Source organism: Arachis hypogaea, chromosome 5, assembly GCF_003086295.3.
Source record: "Arachis hypogaea cultivar Tifrunner chromosome 5, arahy.Tifrunner.gnm2.J5K5, whole genome shotgun sequence".
Taxonomy (NCBI): Eukaryota; Viridiplantae; Streptophyta; class Magnoliopsida; order Fabales; family Fabaceae; genus Arachis; species Arachis hypogaea.
Genome location: NC_092040.1, coordinates 79,735,530 through 79,756,334, shown reverse-complemented (window position 1 = coordinate 79,756,334; position 20,805 = coordinate 79,735,530). Strand labels below are relative to the sequence as shown.

General features: G+C 38.9%; 2 non-coding genes across 2 annotated transcripts; both read right to left on the bottom strand.

The window, feature by feature from the left end:
- Positions 1 to 8,663: 8,663 nt before the first annotated feature.
- Positions 8,664 to 8,767, bottom strand: LOC112805055 (small nucleolar RNA R71). The gene has a single exon (XR_003203667.1). It is a non-coding gene; the product is annotated as a small nucleolar RNA R71 (small nucleolar RNA).
- Positions 8,768 to 17,223: 8,456 nt separating this feature from the next.
- LOC112805054 (small nucleolar RNA R71) lies at positions 17,224 to 17,327 on the bottom strand. Its single transcript, XR_003203666.1, has one exon. It is a non-coding gene; the product is annotated as a small nucleolar RNA R71 (small nucleolar RNA).
- Positions 17,328 to 20,805: the final 3,478 nt, after the last annotated feature.

Sequence of the window (20,805 nt, the reverse complement as noted above, 5' to 3'; positions counted from 1 at the left end):
GTTTTTAGAATGGACCATATTAGATATATTCTATTATGGTCTATCTGAGTTTTTGAAAATGTCATTGGACCATTCTGCAGGTGGATCCATCCACCTAAAGAAAACACCTGTAGAAGCTCAAGAACTCATTAACATGGTTGCAAATAACCAATTCATGTACAATTCTGAGAGGAATTCCGTGAATAATGGGACACCTCAGAGGAAGGGAGTTCTTAAAATTGATGCTCTGAATACCATATTGGCTCAGAACAAAGTGTTGACTCAGCAAGTCAACAAGATCTCTCAAGGTTTGAATGGATGGCAAAATGCATCCAACAGTACTAAAGAGGCAGCTTCTGAAGAAGCTTATGATCCTGAGAACCCTGCAATAGCAAAGGTTAATTACATGGGTGAACCTTATGGAAACACCTATAATTCATCATGGAGAAATCATCCAAATTTCTCATGGTAGGATCAACAAAAGCCTCAACAAGGCTTTGATAATGGTGGACACAACAGGCTGAGCAATAGCAAGCCTTTTCCATCATCTTCTCAGTAACAGACAGAAAATTCTGAACAAAACACTTCTAATTTAGCCAATCTAGTTTCTGATCTGTCAAAAGCCACTTTCAGTTTCATGAGTGAAATAAGATCCTCCATCAGAAATCTGGAGGCACAAGTGGGCCAGCTGAGTAAGAAAGTCATTGAAACTCCTCCCAGTATTCTCCCAAGCAATACAGAAGAGAATCCAAAAGGAGAGTGTAAGGCCATTGATGTGATCAATATGGTCGAATGCACAAGGGAGGAGAAGGATGAAAATCCTAGTGAGGAAGACCTCCTGGGACGTCTCTCAAGCAAGAAGAAGTTTCCTATTAAGGATCCAAAGAAATCTGAGGCTCATATAGAGACCATAGAGATTCCATTAAATCTCCATCTGCCATTCATGAGCTCTGAAGACTATTCTTCCTCTGAAGAGGATGAAGATGTGACTGGAGAGCAAGTTGCTCAATATTTAGGAGCTATCATGAAGCTGAATGCCAAGTTGTTTGGTAATGAGACTTGGGAAAGTGAACCTCCCTTGCTCATTGGTGAACTAGACACCTGGATTCAGAAAATTTTACCTCAAAAGAGACATGATCCTGGCAAGTTCTTAATACCTTGTACCATAGGCACCATGACCTTTGAAAAAGCTCTATGTGATCTGGGGTCAGGGATAAATCTTATGTCACTCTCTGTAATGGAGAAGCTGCGGATCATTGAGGTACAACCTGCCTTGTTCTCATTACAATTGGCAGACAAGTCATTAAGACAAGCTTATGGAGTAGTAGAGGACGTGTTAGTAAAGGTTGAAGGCCTTTACATCCCTGTTAATTTCATAATATTAGACACTGGGAAGGAAGAGGATGAATGCATCATCCTTGGAAGACCTTTCCTAGCTACAGCAGGAGCTGTGATAGATGTCAACAGAGGTGAATTAGTCCTTCAATTGAATGGGGACGACCTGGTGTTTAAGGCACATGGCCATCCCTCTGTGACAAAAGAGAGTGAGCACAAAGAGCTCTCTCAGTTCAGAGTCAAGAAGAGCACCCACAGTCAAACTCTAAGTTTAATGTTGGGAGGCCAACACCAAACACTAAGTTTGGTGTTAAGACCCCATATCCAAACTCTAAGTTTGGTGTTGGGACTATACAACATTAACCTGATCACCTGTGAGGCTCCATGAGAGCCCACTGTCAAGCTAATGACATTAAAAGAGCGCTTGTTGGGAGGCAACCCAATTTTATTTATCTAATTTTTATTTTATTTTATTGTTATTTTGTGTTTTATTAGGTACATGATCATGTGGAGTCACAAAAAAAAAATAAAAATTAAAAATAGAATCAAAAACAGCAGAAGAAAAATCACACCCTGGAGGAAGGACAGACTGGCGTTCAACGCTAGTAAGGAGCATCTGGCTGGCGTTCAACGCCAGAACAGAGCATGAATCTGGTGCTGAACGCCAGAAACAAGAAACATTCTGGCGTTTGAACACCAGGAATATGCCTTGAGAAAAGCTGGCGCTGAACGCCAGTAACAAGCATGGAACTGGTGTTCAACGCCAGAAACATGCTACATATGGGCGTTGAACGCCCAGAACATGCTACACATGGGCGTTGATCACCCAGAACGTGCATCACCTCGGCGTTTAAACGCCAGAATGGTATGCAAAGGCATTTTGCATGCCTATTTGGTGCAGGAATGTAATTCCTTGACACCTCAGGATCTGTGGACCCCACAGGATCTCCACCTAACATATTCCCACCTTACCTCCTAATCCTATAACACTCTTCCCCATGTCACACTTCCCAACAACTTCAATCTCTCTTCCCAATTACCCCCTTCACCACTCACATCCATCCACTCTTCCCCATAAACCCCACCTACCTTCAAAATTCAAAAACACTTTCCCACCCAAACCCACCCTACATGGCCGAACCTACCCTCTCCCCTTTCCCTATATATACCCTTCCATTCTACTTCATTTTCACACAACACAAACCCCCTCTTCTACACCTTGGCCGAAACACCATCCCTCACTCTCATCCATATTTTCTTCTTCTTCTTCTTCTTCTCTTCTTTCTTCTCTTGCTCGAGGGCGATCAATATTTTAAGTTTGGTGTGGTAAAAGCATAAGCGTTTTGTTTTTCCATTACCATCAATGGCACCTAAGGCCGGAGAATCATCTAGGAAAGGAAAAGGGAAGATAAAAGCTTCCACCTCCGAGTCATGGGAGATGGAAAGATTCATCTCCAAAAGCCATCAAGATCACTTCTATGATGTTGTGGCAAAGAAGAAGGTGATCCCTGAGGTCCCTTTCAAGCTCAAGAAAAATGAGTATCCGGAGATCCGACATGAGATCCGAATGAGAGGTTGGGAAGTCCTAACGAACCCCATGCAACAAGTCAGAATCTTAATGGTTCAAAAGTTCTATACCAATGCATGGATCACTAGGAACCATGATCAAAGTATGAACTCGAGTCCAAAGAATTATCTCACAATGGTTCGGGGGAAATACTTAGATTTTAGTCCGGAGAATGTGAGGTTGGCGTTCCACTTGCCCATGATGCAAGGAGATGTACGCCCCTACACTAGAAGGGTCAACTTTAATCAAAGGTTGGACCAAGTCCTAATGGACATATGTGTGGAAGGAGCTCAATAGAAAAGAGACTCCAAAGGCAAGCCAGTTCAACTAAGAAGATTGGACCACAAGCCTGTGGCTAGAGGATGGTTGGAGTTCATTCAACGCTCCATCATTCCCACTAGCAACCGATCTGAAGTTACTGTGGATCGGGCCATCATGATTCATAGCATCATGATTGGAGAGGAAGTAGAAGTTCATGAAGTCATCTCCAATGAAATCTACAAAATAGCCGAAAAGCCCTCCACCATGGCAAGGCTAGCTTTTCCTCACCCTATTTGCCATCTATGTTACTCAGCTGGAGTTATCATAGAAGGAGACATCTCCATTGAGGAGGATAAGCCCATCACCAAGAAGAGGATGGAGCAAGCAAGAGAGACCCTCCACGGATCTCAAGAGATGCATGAGGAAGCTCATCATCAAGAAATCCCTGAGATGCCTCAAGGGATGTACTTTCCTCCCAACAACTATTGGGAACAACTCAACACTTCCTTAGAAGATTTAAGCTACAATGTGGAACAATTAAGGGTGGAATATCATGAGCACTCCATCATTCTCCATGAAATAAGCGAAGATCAAAGAGCAATGAGGGAGGAGCAACAAAGGCAAGGAAGGGACATAGAAGAGCTTAAGGACATTGTTGGTCTTTCAAGAAGAAGACACCACTAAGGTGGATTCATTCCTTGTTCTTATTTCTTTCTGCTTTTTGTTTTTTATGTTATGTTCATTTATGTTTTGTGTCTCTACTTCATGATCATTAGTGTTTAGTAACTATGTCTTAAAGTTATGAATAATTCCATTAATCCTTCACCTCTCTTAAATGAAAAATGTTTTTAATTAAAAGAACAAGAAGTACATGAATTTCGAATTTATCCTTGAATTTAGTTCAATTATATTGATGTGGTGACAATACTTTTTGTTTTCTGAATGAATGCTTGAACAGTGCATATTTTTGATCTTGTTGTTTATGAATGTTAAAACTGTTGGCTCTTGAAAGAATGATGAACAAAGAGAAATGTTATTGACAATCTGAAAAATCATGAAAATTGATTCTTGAAGCAAGAAAAAGCAGTGAAAAGTAAAAAGCTTGCGAAAAAAATAGAAAGAAAAAAGAAAAAGCAAGCAGAAAAAGCCAATAGCCCTTAAAACCAAAAGGCAAGGGTAAAAAGGATCCAAGGCTTTGAGCATCAATGGATAGGAGGGCCCAAGGAAATAAAATCCAGGCCTAAGCGGCTAAATCAAGCTGTCCCTAACCATGTGCTTGTGTCATGCAGGTCAAAGTGAAAAGCTTGAGACTGAGTGGTTAAAGTCGTGATCCAAAGCAAAATAGTGTGCTTAAGAGCTCTGGACACCTCTAACTGGGGACTCTAGCAAAGCTGAGTCACAATCTGAAAAGGTTCACCCTGTCATGTGTTTGTGGCATTTATGTATCCGGTGGTAATACTGGAAAACAAAGTGCTTAGGGCCACGACCAAGACTCATAAAAGTAGCTGTGTTCAAGAATCAACATACTTAACTAGGAGAATCAATAACACTATCTGAAATTCTAAGTTCCTAGAGATGCCAATCAGTCTAAACTTCAAAGGAAAAAGTGAGATGCCAACACTGTTCAGAAGCAAAAAGCTACAAGTCCCGCTCATCTAATTAGAATTAATATTCATTGATATTTTTGAATTTATAGTATATTCTCTTCTTTTTATCCTATTTGGTTTTCAGTTGCTTGGGGACAAGCAACAGTTTAAGTTTGGTGTTGCGATGAGCGGATAATTTATACGCTTTTTGGCATTGTTTTTAGGTAGTTTTTAGTAAGTTCAAGCTACTTTTAGGGATGTTTTCATTAGTTTTAATGTTAAATTCACATTTTTGGACTTTACTATGAGTTTGTGTGTTTTCCTATAATTTCAGGTAATTTCTGGCTGAAATTGAAGGACTTGAGCAAAACTCTGAAAAAGGCTGACAAAAGGACTACTGATGCTGTTGGAATCTGACCTCCCTACACTCAAAATGGAATTTCTGGAGCTACAGAACTCCAAATGGCGCGCTCTCAACGGCGTTGGAAAGTAGACATCCAGTGCTTTCCAGAAATATATAATAGTCCATACTTTATTCGGGAATTGACGAAGTAAAGTGGCGCTCAACGCTAAGTACATGCTGCTGTCTGGAGTCAAACGCCAGAAACACGTCACGACCCGGAGTTGAACGCCAGAAACATGCTATAACTCGGCGTTCAACTCCAAAAGAAGCCTCAGCTCGTGGATAGATCAAACTCAGCCCAAACACATACCAAGTGGGCCCTGGAAGTGGATTTATGCATCAATTACTTACTCCTGTAAATCCTAGTAGCTAGTTTATTATAAATAGATCTTTTTACTAGTGTATTAGACATCTTTTGATCACTTTAGATCTTAGGATCATCTTGGGACGATTAGTTCTGAGATCATGAGGGCTGGCCATTCGGCCATGCCTGGACCTCTCACTTATGTATTTTTAACGGTGGAGTTTCTACACACCATAGATTAAGGGTGTGGAGCTCTGCTGTACCTCAAGTTTCAATATAATTACTATCATTTTCTATTCAATTCTCTTTTATTCTTATTCCAAGATATACGTTGCACTTCAACTTGATGAATGTGATGATCCGTGACACTCATCATCATTCTCACCTATGAACGCGCGTGACTGACAACCACTTCCGTTCTACCTTAGGCCGGGCGCATATCTCTTAGGTTCCCCAACAGAATCTTCGTGGTATAAGCTAGATAGATGGCGGCATTCATGGGAATCCGGAAAGTCTAAGCTTGTCTGTGGTATTCCGAGTAGGATTCTGGGAATCTGGAAAGTCTAACCTTGTCTGTGGTATTCCGAGTAGGATTCCAGTATTGAATGACTGTGACGAGCTTCAAACTCCTGAAGTCTAGGCGTTAGTGACAGACGCAAAAGAATCAAAGGATTCAATTCCAACCTGATTGAGAACCGACAGATGATTAGCCGTGCTGTGACAGAGCATAGGACCATTTTCACTGAGAGGATGGGATGTAGCCATTGACAACAGTGATGCCCTACATACAGCTTGCCATGGAAAGGAGTAAGAAGGATTGGATGAATGTAATAAGAAAGTAGAGATTCAAGAGGAGCACAGCATCTCCATACGCCTATCTGAAATTCCCACTATTGATTTACATAAGTATTTCGATACTATTTTATTTTCTGTTTATTATTTATTTTCGAACTTAACATAAACCATTTAATCTGCCTAACTGAGATTTACAAGGTAACCATAGCTTGCTTCATACCAACAATCTCTGTGGGATCGACCCTTACTCACGTAAGGTATTACTTGGACGACCCAATGCACTTGCTGGTTAGTTGTGCAAAGTTGTGAACCATGGCATTGACACCAAGTTTTTGGCGCCATTGCCAGGGAAAAAAAAAAGCAATGAATTTTACAAAATGCAATAACATATGAATCACAATTTCGTCCACCAAGTTTTTGGCTTTCCGTTGTCGGGGATTGTTCGAGTATGGACAACTGACGGTTCACCTTGCTGCTCAGATTAGGTAATTTTCTTTTCAAAAAATTTTTCAAAAATCTTTTTCAAAATTTTTTTTCTTTTTCATTTTTCCAAACTTTATTTTCGAAAAATATAATAAAAATACAAAAAAATCATAAAATCATAAAAATAAAAAATATTTTGTGTTTCTTGTTTGAGTCTTGAGTAAATTTTTAAGTTTGGTGTCAATTGCATGTTTTGAAAATTTATGCATTATTTTCGAAAATTCCATGCATTCATAGTGTTCTTCATGATCTTCAAGTTGTTCTTGACAAGTCTTCTTGTTTGATCTTGATGTTTTCTTGTTTTGTGTTGTTTGTTGTTTTTCATATGCATTTTTCGTTTGTTAGAGTCCATGCATTAAAGATTTCTAAGTTTGGTGTCTTGCATGTCTTCTTTGCATCAAAAATTTTTCAAAAATATGTTCTTAATGTTCATCATGGTCTTCAAAGTGTTCTTGGTGTTCATCTTGACATTCATAGTGTTCTTGCATGCATTCCTTGTTTTGATCCAAAAAGAAAAGAGAAAAACACAATTATGACATTTTAATTTTAATTATTTTTCTCTCTCATAATTAAAATATCAAAAATCAAAAAAATATCTTTTCCTTATTTCCCTCCAAATTTTCGAAATTTTGGGTTGACTTGGTCAAAAATTTTTAAAATTAGTTGTTTCTTACAAGTCAAGTCAAAATTTCAATTTTAAAAATCTTATCTTTTTAAATTCTTTTTCAAATTATTTTCAAAATCTTTTTCTTATCTTTATATCAAATTTTCGAAAATTAATGTGATTGATTCAAAAATTTGAAGTTTGTTACTTTCTTGTTAAGAAAGGTTCAATCTTTAAAGTTCTAGAATCTTATCTTGTAGTTTCTTGTTAGTGAAGTAAGTAATTTTAAATTTAAAAATTAAATCTTTTTCAAACATATCTTATCAAATCTTTTTCAAAATTTTATCTTTTTCAAAAATTTAATTTCAAAATATCTTATCTAACTTCTTATCTTCTTATCTTTTCAAATTTGATTTTAATATCTTTTTCAGCTAACTCTTTGACTTTGTGTTTATTTCTTATCTTTTTCAAAACCACCTAACTACTTTTTCCTCTCTAATTTTCGAAAATATCTCATCACTTTTTCAAAAAAAAAACTCTTTTTGTTTTAAATTTTAATTTTAATCTTCTCTTATCTTTAATTTTCAAAAATACTAACCTCTTTTTCAAAATTATTTTCGAAATTCTCCATCTCTTTTCTTATTCTATTTAATTATTTATTTACTAATACTTCTCTTCACCTCTCTTCATCTAAAATCCGAACCTATTCATCTTCACTCTTCTCCCCTTTCTTCTTCTACTAACATAAAGGAATCTCTATACTGTGACATAGAGGATTCCTCTTCTTTTCTTGTTTTCTTCTCTTTCATATAAGCAGGAACAAGGAAAAAGGCACTCTTGTTGAAATTGATCCTGAACCTGAAAGGACTCTGAAGAGAAAACTAAGAGAAGCTAAATTACAACAATCTAAAGGTAACCTTTCAGAAATATTAGAACAAGAGAAGGAGATGGCAGCCGAACCCAACAACAATAATGCAAGGAGAATGCTTGGTGACTTCACAAAACCAACATCCAAATTTGATGAAAGATGCATCTCCATTCCTGCCATTGGAGCCAATAATTTTGAGCTGAAACCTCAGCTAGTTGCCTTAATGCAACAAAATTGCAAGTTCTATGGACTTCCATCTGAAGATCCTTATCAGTTTTTAACTGAGTTCTTGCAGATCTGTGAGACTATTAAGACGAATGGAGTAGATCCTGAAGTCTACAGGCTCATGCTTTTCCCTTTTGCTGTAAGAGACAGAGCTAGAATATGGTTGGATTCACAACCTAAGGATAGCCTGGACTCCTGGGAGAAGCTGGTCATGACCTTCTTGGATAAATTCTTTCCTCCTCAAAAGCTGAGCAAGCTTAGAGTGGATGTTCAGACCTTCAAACAAAAAGATGGTGAATCCCTCTATGAAGCTTGGGAAAGATACAAGCAGTTGACCAAAAGGTGTCCATCTGACATGTTTTCAGAATGGACCATATTAGATATATTCTATTATGGTCTATCTGAGTTTTCGAAAATGTCATTGGACCATTCTGCAGGTGGATCCATCCACCTAAAGAAAACACCTGCAGAAGCTCAAGAACTCATTGACATGGTTGCAAATAACCAATTCATGTACACTTCTGAGAGGAATTCCGTGAATAATGGGACACCTCAGAGGAAGGGAGTTCTTAAAATTGATGCTCTGAACCATATTGGCTCAGAACAAAGTGTTGACTCAGCAAGTCAACAAGATCTCTCAAGGTCTGAATGGATGGCAAAATGCATCCAACAGTACTAAAGAGGCAGCTTTTGAAGAAGCTTATGATCTTGAGAACCCTGCAATAGCAGAGGTTAATTACATGGGTGAACCTTATGGAAACACCTATAATTCATCATGGAGAAATCATCCAAATTTCTCATGGAAGGATCAACAAAAGCCTCAACAAGGCTTTAATAATGGTGGACACAACAGGCTGAGCAATGGCAAGCCTTTTCCATCATCTTCTCAGCAACAGACAGAGAATTCTGAACAAAACACTTCTAATTTAGCCAATCTAATTTCTGATCTATCAAAAGCCACTTTCAGTTTCATGAGTGAAATAAGATCCTCTATCAGAAATCTGGAGGCACAAGTGGGCTAGCTAAGTAAGAAAGTCATTGAAACTCCTCCCAGTATTCTCCCAAGCAATACAGAAGAGAATCCAAAAGGAGAGTGCAAGGCCATTGATGTGATCAATATGGCCGAATGCACAAGGGAGGAGAAGGACGAAAATCCTAGTGAGGAAGACCTCCTGGGACGTCTCTCAAGCAAGAAGGAGTTTCCTATTAAGGATCCAAAGGAATCTGAGGCTCATATTGAGACCATAGAGATTCCATTAAATCTCCATCTGCCATTCATGAGCTCTAAAGACTATTCTTCCTCTGAAGAGGATGAAGATGTGACTGGAGAGCAAGTTGCTCAATATTTAGGAGCTATCATGAAGCTGAATGCCAAGTTGTTTGGTAATGAGACTTGGGAAAGTGAACCTCCCTTGCTCATTGGTGAACTAGACACCTGATTCAGAAAATTTTACCTCAAAAGAGACATGATCCTGGCAAGTTCTTAATACCTTGTACCATAGGCACCATGACCTTTGAAAAAGCTCTATGTGATCTGGGGTCAGGGATAAATCTTAAGCCACTCTCTGTAATGGAGAAGCTGGGGATCATTGAGGTACAACCTACCTTGTTCTCATTACAATTGGCAGACATGTCATTAAGACAAGCTTATGGAGTAGTAGAGGACGTGTTAGTAAAGGTTGAAGGCCTTTACATCCCTGTTAATTTCATAATATTAGACACTGGGAAGGAAGAGGATGAATGCACCATCCTTGGAAGACCCTTCCTAGCTACAGCAGGAGCTGTGATAGATGTCAACAGAGGTGAATTAGTCCTTCAATTGAATGGGGACTACCTGGTGTTTAAGGCACATAGCCATCCCTCTGTGACAAAAGAGAGTGAGCACAAAGAGCTTCTCTCAGTTCAGAGTCAAGAAGAGCCCCCACAGTCAAACTCTAAGTTTGGTGTTGGGAGGCCACAACCAAACACTAAGTTTGGTGTTAAGACCCCATATCCAAACTCTAAGTTTGGTGTTGGGACTATACAACGTTGACCTGATCACCTGTGAGGCTCCATGAGAGCCCACTGTCAAGGTAATGACATTAAAAGAGCGCTTGTTGGGAGGCAACCCAATTTTATTTATCTAATTTTTATTTTATTTTATTTTTATTTTGTGTTTTATTAGGTACATGATCATGTGGAGTCACAAAAAAAAAATATAAAAATTAAAAATAGAATCAAAAACAGCAGAAGAAAAATCACACCCTGGAGGAAGGACAGACTGGCGTTCAACGCTAGTAAGGAGCATCTGGCTGGCGTTCAATGCCAGAACAGAGCATGAATCTGGTGCTGAATGCCAGAAGCAAGAAACATTCTAGCGTTTGAACACCAGGAATATGCCTTGAGAAAAGCTGGCGCTAAACGCCAGTAACAAGCATGGAACTGGCGTTCAATGCCAGAAACATGCTACATATGGGCGTTGAACGCCCAGAACATGCTACACATGGGCGTTGATCACCCAGAACGTGCATCACCTCAGCGTTTAAACGCCAGAATGGTATGCAAAGGCATTTTGCATGCCTATTTGGTGCAGGAATGTAATTCCTTGACACCTCAGGATCTGTGGACCCCACAGGATCACCTCAGGATCTGTGGACCCCACAGGATCCCTACCTAACATATTCCCACCTTACCTCCTAATCCTATAACACTCTTCCCCATGTCACACTTCCCAACAACTTCAATCTCTCTTCCCAATTACCCCCTTCACCACTCACATCCATCCACGCTTCCCTATAAACCCCACCTACCTTCAAAATATAAAAACACTTTCCCACCCAAACCCACCCTACATGGCCGAACCTCCCCTTTCCCCTTTCCCTATATATACCCTTCCATTCTACTTCATTTTCAAACAACACAAACCCCCTCTTCTACACCTTGGCCGAAACACCATCCCTCACTCTCATCCATATTTTCTTCTTCTTCTTCTTCTCTTCTTTCTTCTCTTGCTCGAGGGCGAGCAATATTTTAAGTTTGGTGTGGTAAAAGCATAAGCTTTTTGTTTTTCCATTACCATCAACGGCACCTAAGGTCGGAGAATCCTCTAGAAAAGGAAAAGGGAAGATAAAAGCTTCCACCTCCGAGTCATGAGAGATGGAAAGATTCATCTCCAAAAGCCATCAAGACCACTTCTACATGCAACAAGTCAGAATCTTAATGGTTTAAGAGTTCTATACCAATGTATGGATCACTAGGAACCATGATCAAAGTATGAACTCGAGTCCAAAGAATTATCTCACAATGGTTCGGGGGAAATACTTAGATTTTAGTCCGGAGAATGTGAGGTTGGCGTTCCACTTGCCCATGATGCAATGAGATGTACGCCCCTACACTAGAAGGGTCAACTTTAATCAAAGGTTGGACCAAGTCCTAATGGACATATGTGTGGAAGGAGCTCAATGGAAAAGAGACTCCAAAGGCAAGCCAGTTCAACTAAGAAGATTGGACCTCAAGCCTGTGGCTAGAGGATGGTTGGAGTTCATTCAATGTTCCATCATTCCCACTAGCAACCGATCTGAAGTTACTGTGGATCGGGCCATCATGATTGGAGAGGAAGTAGAAGTTCATGAAGTCATCTCCAATGAAATTTACAAAATAGCCGAAAAGCCCTCCACCATGGCAAGGCTAGCTTTTCCTCACCTTATTTGCCATCTATGTTACTCAGCTGGAGTTATCATAGAAGGAGACATCTCCATTGAGGAGGATAAGCCCATCACCAAGAAGAGGATGGAGCAAGCAAGAGAGACCCTCCACGGATCTCAAGAGATGCATGAGGAAGCTCATCATCAAGAAATCCCTGAGATGCCTCAAGGGATGTACTTTCCTCCCAAAAACTATTGGGAACAACTCAACACTTCCTTAGAAGATTTGAGCTACAATGTAGAACAATTAAGGGTGGAACATCATGAGCACTCCATCATTCTCCATGAAATAAGAGAAGATCAAAGAGCAATGAGGGAGGAGCAATAAAGGCAAGGAAGGGACATAGAAGAGCTTAAGGACATTGTTGGTCCTTCAAGAAGAAGACGCCACTAAGGTGGATTCATTCCTTGTTCTTATTTCTTTCTGCTTTTCGTTTTTTATGTTGTGTTCATTTATGTTTTGTGTCTCTACTTCATGATCATTAGTGTTTAGTAACTATGTCTTAAAGTTATGAATAATTCCATTAATCCTTCACCTCTGTTAAATGAAAAATGTTTTTAATCAAAAGAACAAGAAGTACATGAATTTCGAATTTATCCTTGAATTTAGTTCAATTATATTGATGTGGTGACAATACTTTTTGTTTTCTGAATGAATGCTTGAACAGTGCATATTTTTGATCTTGTTGTTTATGAATGTTAAAACTGTTGGCTCTTGAAAGAATGATGAACAAAGAGAAATGTTATTGACAATCTGAAAAATCATGAAAATTGATTCTTGAAGCAAGAAAAAGCAGTGAAAAGTAAAAAGCTTGCGAAAAAAATAGAAAGAAAAAGAAAAAGCAAGCAGAAAAAGCCAATAGCCCTTGAAACCAAAAGGCAAGGGTAAAAAGGATCCAAGGCTTTGAGCATCAATGGATAGGAGGGCCCAATGAAATAAAATCCAGGCCTAAGCAGCTAAATCAAGCTGTCCCTAACCATGTGCTTGTGTCATCCAGGTCAAAGTGAAAAGCTTGAGACTGAGTGGTTAAAGTCGTGATCCAAAGCAAAAGAGTGTGCTTAAGAGCTCTGGACACCTCTAACTGGGGACTCTAGCAAAGCTGAGTCACAATTTGAAAAGGTTCACCCAGTCATGTGTTTGTGGCATTTATGTATCCGGTGGTAATACTGGAAAACAAAGTGCTTAGGGCCACGGCCAAGACTCATAAAAGTAGCTGTGTTCAAGAATCAACATACTTAACTAGGAGAATCAATAACACTAGCTGAAATTCTAAGTTCCTAGAGATGCCAATCAGTCTAAACTTCAAAGGAAAAAGTGAGATGCCAAAACTGTTCAGAAGCAAAAAGCTACAAGTCCCGCTCATCTAATTAGAATTAATATTCATTGATATTTTGGAATTTATAGTATATTCTCTTCTTTTTATCCTATTTGGTTTTCAGTTGCTTGGGGACAAGCAACAATTTAAGTTTGGTGTTGTGATGAGCGGATAATTTATACGCTTTTTGGCATTGTTTTTAGGTAGTTTTTAGTAAGTTCAAGCTACTTTTAGGGATGTTTTCATTAGTTTTTATGTTAAATTCATATTTTTGGACTTTACTATGAGTTTGTGTGTTTTCCTGTAATTTCAGGTAATTTTTGGCTGAAATTGAAGGACTTGAGCAAAACTCTGGAAAAGGCTGACAAAAGGACTGCTGATGCTGTTGGAATCTGACCTCCCTACACTCAAAATGAAATTTCTAGAGCTACAGAACTCCAAATAGCACTCAACGCCAAGTACATGCTGCTGTCTGGAGTCAAACGCCAGAAACACGTCACGACCTGGAGTTGAACGCCAGAAACACGCTATAACTCGGCGTTCAACTCCAAAAGAAGCCTCAGCTCGTGGATAGATCAAGCTCAGCCCAAACACACACCAGGTGTGCCCTGGAAGTGGATTTATGCATCAATTACTTACTCCTGTAAACCCTAGTAGCTAGTTTATTATAAATAGAACTTTTTACTAGTGTATTAGACATCTTTTGATCACTTTAGATCTTAGGATCATCTTGGGACGATTAGTTCTGAGATCATGGGGGCTGGCCATTCGGCCATGCCTGGACCTCTCACTTATGTATTTTTAACGGTGGAGTTTCTACACACCATAGATTAAGGGTGTGGAGCTCTGCTGTACCTCAAGTTTCAATACAATTACTATCATTTTGTATTCAATTATCTTTTATTCTTATTCCAAGATATACGTTGCACTTCAACTTGATGAATGTGATGATCCGTGACACTCATCATCATTCTCACCTATGAACGCGCGTGACTGACAACCACTTCCGTTCTACCTTAGGCCGGGCGCATATCTCTTAGGTTCCCCAACAGAATCTTCGTGGTATAAGCTAGATAGATGGCGGCATTCATGGGAATCCGGAAAGTCTAAGCTTGTCTGTGGTATTCCGAGTAGGATTCCGGGAATCTGGAAAGTCTAACCTTGTCTGTGGTATTCCGAGTAGGATTCCAGTATTGAATGACTGTGACGAGCTTCAAACTCCTGAAGTCTAGGCGTTAGTGACAGACGCAAAAGAATCAAAGGATTCAATTCCAACCTGATTGAGAACCGACAGATGATTAGCCGTGCTGTGACAGAGCATAGGACCATTTTCACTGAGAGGATGGGATGTAGCCATTGACAACAGTGATGCCCTACATACAGCTTGCCATGGAAAGGAGTAAGAAGGATTGGATGAATGTAATAAGAAAGTAGAGATTCAAGAGGAGCACAGCATCTCCATACGCCTATCTGAAATTCCCACTATTGATTTACATAAGTATTTCGATACTATTTTATTTTCTGTTTATTATTTATTTTCGAACTTAACATAAACCATTTAATCTGCCTAACTGAGATTTACAAGGTAACCATAGCTTGCTTCATACCAACAATCTCTGTGGGATCGACCCTTACTCACGTAAGGTATTACTTGGACGACCCAGTGCACTTGCTGGTTAGTTGTGCAAAGTTGTGAACCATGGCATTGACACCAAGTTTTTGGCGCCATTGCCAGGGAAAAAAAAAAGCAATGAATTTTACAAAATGCAATAACATATGAATCACAATTTCGTCCACCAAGTTTTTGGCGCCGTTGTCGGGGATTGTTCGAGTATGGACAACTGACGGTTCACCTTGCTGCTCAGATTAGGTAATTTTCTTTTCAAAAAATTTTTCAAAAATCTTTTTCAAAATTTTTTTTCTTTTCATTTTTCCAAACTTTATTTTCGAAAAATATAATAAAAATACAAAAAATCATAAAATCATAAAAATAAAAAATATTTTGTGTTTCTTGTTTGAGTCTTGAGTAAATTTTTAAGTTTGGTGTCAATTGCATGTTTTGAAAATTTATGCATTATTTTCGAAAATTCCATGCATTCATAGTGTTCTTCATGATCTTCAAGTTGTTCTTGACAAGTCTTCTTGTTTGATCTTGATGTTTTCTTGTTTTGTGTTGTTTGTTGTTTTTCATATGCATTTTTCGTTTGTTAGAGTCCATGCATTAAAGATTTCTAAGTTTGGTGTCTTGCATGTCTTCTTTGCATCAAAAATTTTTCAAAAATATGTTCTTGATGTTCATCATGGTCTTCAAAGTGTTCTTGGTGTTCATCTTGACATTCATAGTGTTCTTGCATGCATTCCTTGTTTTGATCCAAAAAGAAAAGAGAAAAACACAATTATGACATTTTAATTTTAATTATTTTTCTCTCTCATAATTAAAATTTCAAAAATCAAAAAAATATCTTTTCCTTATTTCCCTCCAAATTTTCGAAATTTTGGGTTGACTTGGTCAAAAATTTTTAAAATTAGTTGTTTCTTACAAGTCAAGTCAAAATTTCAATTTTAAAAATCTTATCTTTTTAAATTCTTTTTTAAATTATTTTCAAAATCTTTTTCTTATCTTTATATCAAATTTTCGAAAATTAATGTGATTGATTCAAAAATTTGAAGTTTGTTACTTTCTTGTTAAGAAAGGTTCAATCTTTAAAGTTCTAGAATCTTATCTTGTAGTTTCTTGTTAGTGAAGTAAATAATTTTAAATTTAAAAATTAAAACTTTTTCAAACATATCTTATCAAATCTTTTTCAAAATTTTATCTTTTTCAAAAATTTAATTTCAAAATATCTTATCTAACTTCTTATCTTCTTATCTTTTCAAATTTGATTTTAATATCTTTTTCAGCTAACTCTTTGACTTTGTGTTTATTTCTTATCTTTTTCAAAACCACCTAACTACTTTTCCCTCTCTAATTTTCGAAAATATCTCATCACTTTTTCAAAAAAAACTCTTTTTGTTTTAAATTTTAATTTTAATCTTCTCTTATCTTTAATTTTCAAAAATACTAACCTCTTTTTCAAAATTATTTTCGAAATTCTCCATCTCTTTTCTTATTCTATTTAATTATTTATTTACTAATACTTCTCTTCACCTCTCTTCATCTAAAATCCGAACCTATTCATCTTCGCTCTTCTCCCCTTTCTTCTTCTACTAACATAAAGGAATCTCTATACTGTGACATAGAGGATTCCTCTTCTTTTCTTGTTTTCTTCTCTTTCATATAAGCAGGAACAAGGAAAAAGGCACTCTTGTTGAAATTGACCCTGAACCTGAAAGGACTCTGAAGAGAAAACTAAGAGAAGCTAAATTACAACAATCTAAAGGTAACCTTTCAGAAATATTAGAACAAGAGAAGGAGATGGCAGCCGAACCCAACAACAATAATGCAAGGAGAATGCTTGGTGACTTCACAAAACCAACATCCAAATTTGATGAAAGATGCATCTCCATTCCTGCCATTGGAGCCAATAATTTTGAGCTGAAACCTCAGCTAGTTGCCTTAATGCAACAAAATTGCAAGTTCTATGGACTTCCATCTGAAGATCCTTATCAGTTTTTAACTGAGTTCTTGCAGATCTGTGAGACTATTAAGACGAATGGAGTAGATCCTGAAGTCTACAGGCTCATGCTTTTCCCTTTTGCTGTAAGAGACAGAGCTAGAATATGGTTGGATTCACAACCTAAGGATAGCCTGGACTCCTGGGAGAAGCTGGTCATGACCTTCTTGGATAAATTCTTTCCTCCTCAAAAGCTGAGCAAGCTTAGAGTGGATGTTCAGACCTTCAAACAAAAAGATGGTGAATCCCTCTATGAAGCTTGGGAAAGATACAAGCAGTTGACCAAAAGGTGTCCATCTGACATGTTTTCAGAATGGACCATATTAGATATATTCTATTATGGTCTATCTGAGTTTTCGAAAATGTCATTGGACCATTCTGCAGGTGGATCCATCCACCTAAAGAAAACACCTGCAGAAGCTCAAGAACTCATTGACATGGTTGCAAATAACCAATTCATGTACACTTCTGAGAGGAATTCCGTGAATAATGGGACACCTCAGAGGAAGGGAGTTCTTAAAATTGATGCTCTGAACCATATTGGCTCAGAACAAAGTGTTGACTCAGCAAGTCAACAAGATCTCTCAAGGTCTGAATGGATGGCAAAATGCATCCAACAGTACTAAAGAGGCAGCTTTTGAAGAAGCTTATGATCTTGAGAACCCTACAATAGCAGAGGTTAATTACATGGGTGAACCTTTTGGAAACACCTATAATTCATCATGGAGAAATCATCCAAATTTCTCATGGAAGGATCAACAAAAGCCTCAACAAGGCTTTAATAATGGTGGACACAACAGGCTGAGCAATGGCAAGCCTTTTCCATCATCTTCTCAGCAACAGACAGAGAATTCTGAACAAAACACTTCTAATTTAGCCAATCTAATTTCTGATCTGTCAAAAGCCACTTTCAGTTTCATGAGTGAAATAAGATCCTCTATCAGAAATCTGGAGGCACAAGTGGGCTAGCTGAGTAAGAAAGTCATTGAAACTCCTCCCAGTATTCTCCCAAGCAATACAGAAGAGAATCCAAAAGGAGAGTGCAAGGCCATTGATGTGATCAATATGGCCGAATGCACAAGGGAGGAGAAGGACGAAAATCCTAGTGAGGAAGACCTCCTGGGACGTCTCTCAAGCAAGAAGGAGTTTCCTATTAAGGATCCAAAGGAATCTGAGGCTCATATAGAGACCATAGAGATTCCATTAAATCTCCATCTGCCATTCATGAGCTCTAAAGACTATTCTTCCTCTGAAGAGGATGAAGATGTGACTGGAGAGCAAGTTGCTCAATATTTAGGAGCTATCATGAAGCTGAATGCCAAGTTGTTTGGTAATGAGACTTGGGAAAGTGAACCTCCCTTGCTCATTGGTGAACTAGACACCTGATTCAGAAAATTTTACCTCAAAAGAGACATGATCCTGGCAAGTTCTTAATACCTTGTACCATAGGCACCATGACCTTTGAAAAAGCTCTATGTGATCTGGGGTCAGGGATAAATCTTAAGCCACTCTCTGTAATGGAGAAGCTGGGGATCATTGAGGTACCACCTGCCTTGTTTTCATTACAATTGGTAGACATGTCATTAAGACAAGCTTATGGAGTAGTAGAGGACGTGTTAGTAAAGGTTGAAGGCCTTTACATCCCTGTTAATTTCATAATATTAGACACTGGGAAGGAAGAGGATGAATGCACCATCCTTGGAAGACCTTTCCTAGCTACAGCAGGAGCTGTGATAGATGTCAACAGAGGTGAATTAGTCCTTCAATTGAATGGGGACTACCTGGTGTTTAAGGCACATGGCCATCCCTCTGTGACAAAAGAGAGTGAGCACAAAGAGCTTCTCTCACTTCAGAGTCAAGAAGAGCCCCCACAGTCAAACTCTAAGTTTGGTGTTGGGAGGCCACAACCAAACACTAAGTTTGGTGTTAAGACCCCATATCCAAACTCTACGTTTGGTGTTGGGACTATACAACGTTGACCTGATCACCTGTGAGGCTCCATGAGAGCCCACTGTCAAGGTAATGACATTAAAAGAGCGCTTGTTGGGAGGCAACCCAATTTTATTTATCTAATTTTTATTTTATTTTATTTTTATTTTGTGTTTTATTAGGTACATGATCATGTGGAGTCACAAAAAAAAATATAAAAATTAAAAATAGAATAAAAAACAGCAGAAGAAAAATCACACCCTGGAGGAAGGACAGACTGGCGTTCAACGCTAGTAAGGAGCATCTGGCTGGCGTTCAATGCCAGAACAGAGCATGAATCTGGTGCTGAATGCCAGAAGCAAGAAACATTCTAGCGTTTGAACACCAGGAATATGCCTTGAGAAAAGCTGGCGCTAAACGCCAGTAACAAGCATGGAACTGGCGTTCAATGCCAGAAACATGCTACATATGGGCGTTGAACGCCCAGAACATGCTACACATGGGCGTTGATCACCCAGAACGTGCATCACCTCAGCGTTTAAATGCCAGAATGGTATGCAAAGGCATTTTGCATGCCTATTTGGTGCAGGAATGTAATTCCTTGACACCTCAGGATCTGTGGACCCCACAGGATCACCTCAGGATCTGTGGACCCCACAGGATCCCCACCTAACATATTCCCACCTTACCTCCTAATCCTATAACACTCTTCCCCATGTCACACTTCCCAACAACTTCAATCTCTCTTCCCAATTACCCCCTTCACCACTCACATCCATCCACTCTTCCCTATAAACCCCACCTACCTTCAAAATTTAAAAACACTTTCCCACCCAAACCCACCCTACATGGCTGAACCTCCCCTTTCCCCTTTCCCTATATATACCCTTCCATTCTACTTCATTTTCAAACAACACAAACCCCCTCTTCTACACCTTGGCCGAAACACCATCCCTCACTCTCATCCATATTTTCTTCTTCTTCTTCTTCTCTTCTTTCTTCTCTTGCTCGAGGGCGAGCAATATTTTAAGTTTGGTGTGGTAAAAGCATAAGTTTTTTGTTTTTCCATTACCATCAATGGCACCTAAGGTCGGAGAATCCTCTAGAAAAGGAAAAGGGAAGATAAAAGCTTCCACCTCCGAGTCATGAGAGATGGAAAGATTCATCTCCAAAAGCCATCAAGACCACTTCTACATGCAACAAGTCAGAATCTTAATGGTTTAAGAGTTCTATACCAATGTATGGATCACTAGGAACCATGATCAAAGTATGAACTCGAGTCCAAAGAATTATCTCACAATGGTTCGGGGGAAATACTTAGATTTTAGTCCGGAGAATGTGAGGTTGGCGTTCCACTTGCCCATGATGCAATGAGATGTATGCCCCTACACTAGAAGGGTCAACTTTAATCAAAGGTTGGACCAAGTCCTAATGGACATATGTGTGGAAGGAGCTCAATGGAAAAGAGACTCCAAAGGCAAGCCAGTTCAACTAAGAAGATTGGACCTCAAGCCTGTGGCTAGAGGATGGTTGGAGTTCATTCAATGCTCCATCATTCCCACTAGCAACCGATCTGAAGTTACTGTGGATCGGGCCATCATGATTGGAGAGGAAGTAGAAGTTCATGAAGTCATCTCCAATGAAATTTACAAAATAGCCGAAAAGCCCTCCACCATGGCAATGCTAGCTTTTCCTCACCTTATTTGCCATCTATGTTACTCAGCTGGAGTTATCATAGAAGGAGACATCTCCATTGAGGAGGATAAGCCCATCACCAAGAAGAGGATGGAGCAAGCAAGAGAGACCCTCCACGGATCTCAAGAGATGCATGAGGAAGCTCATCATCAAGAAAT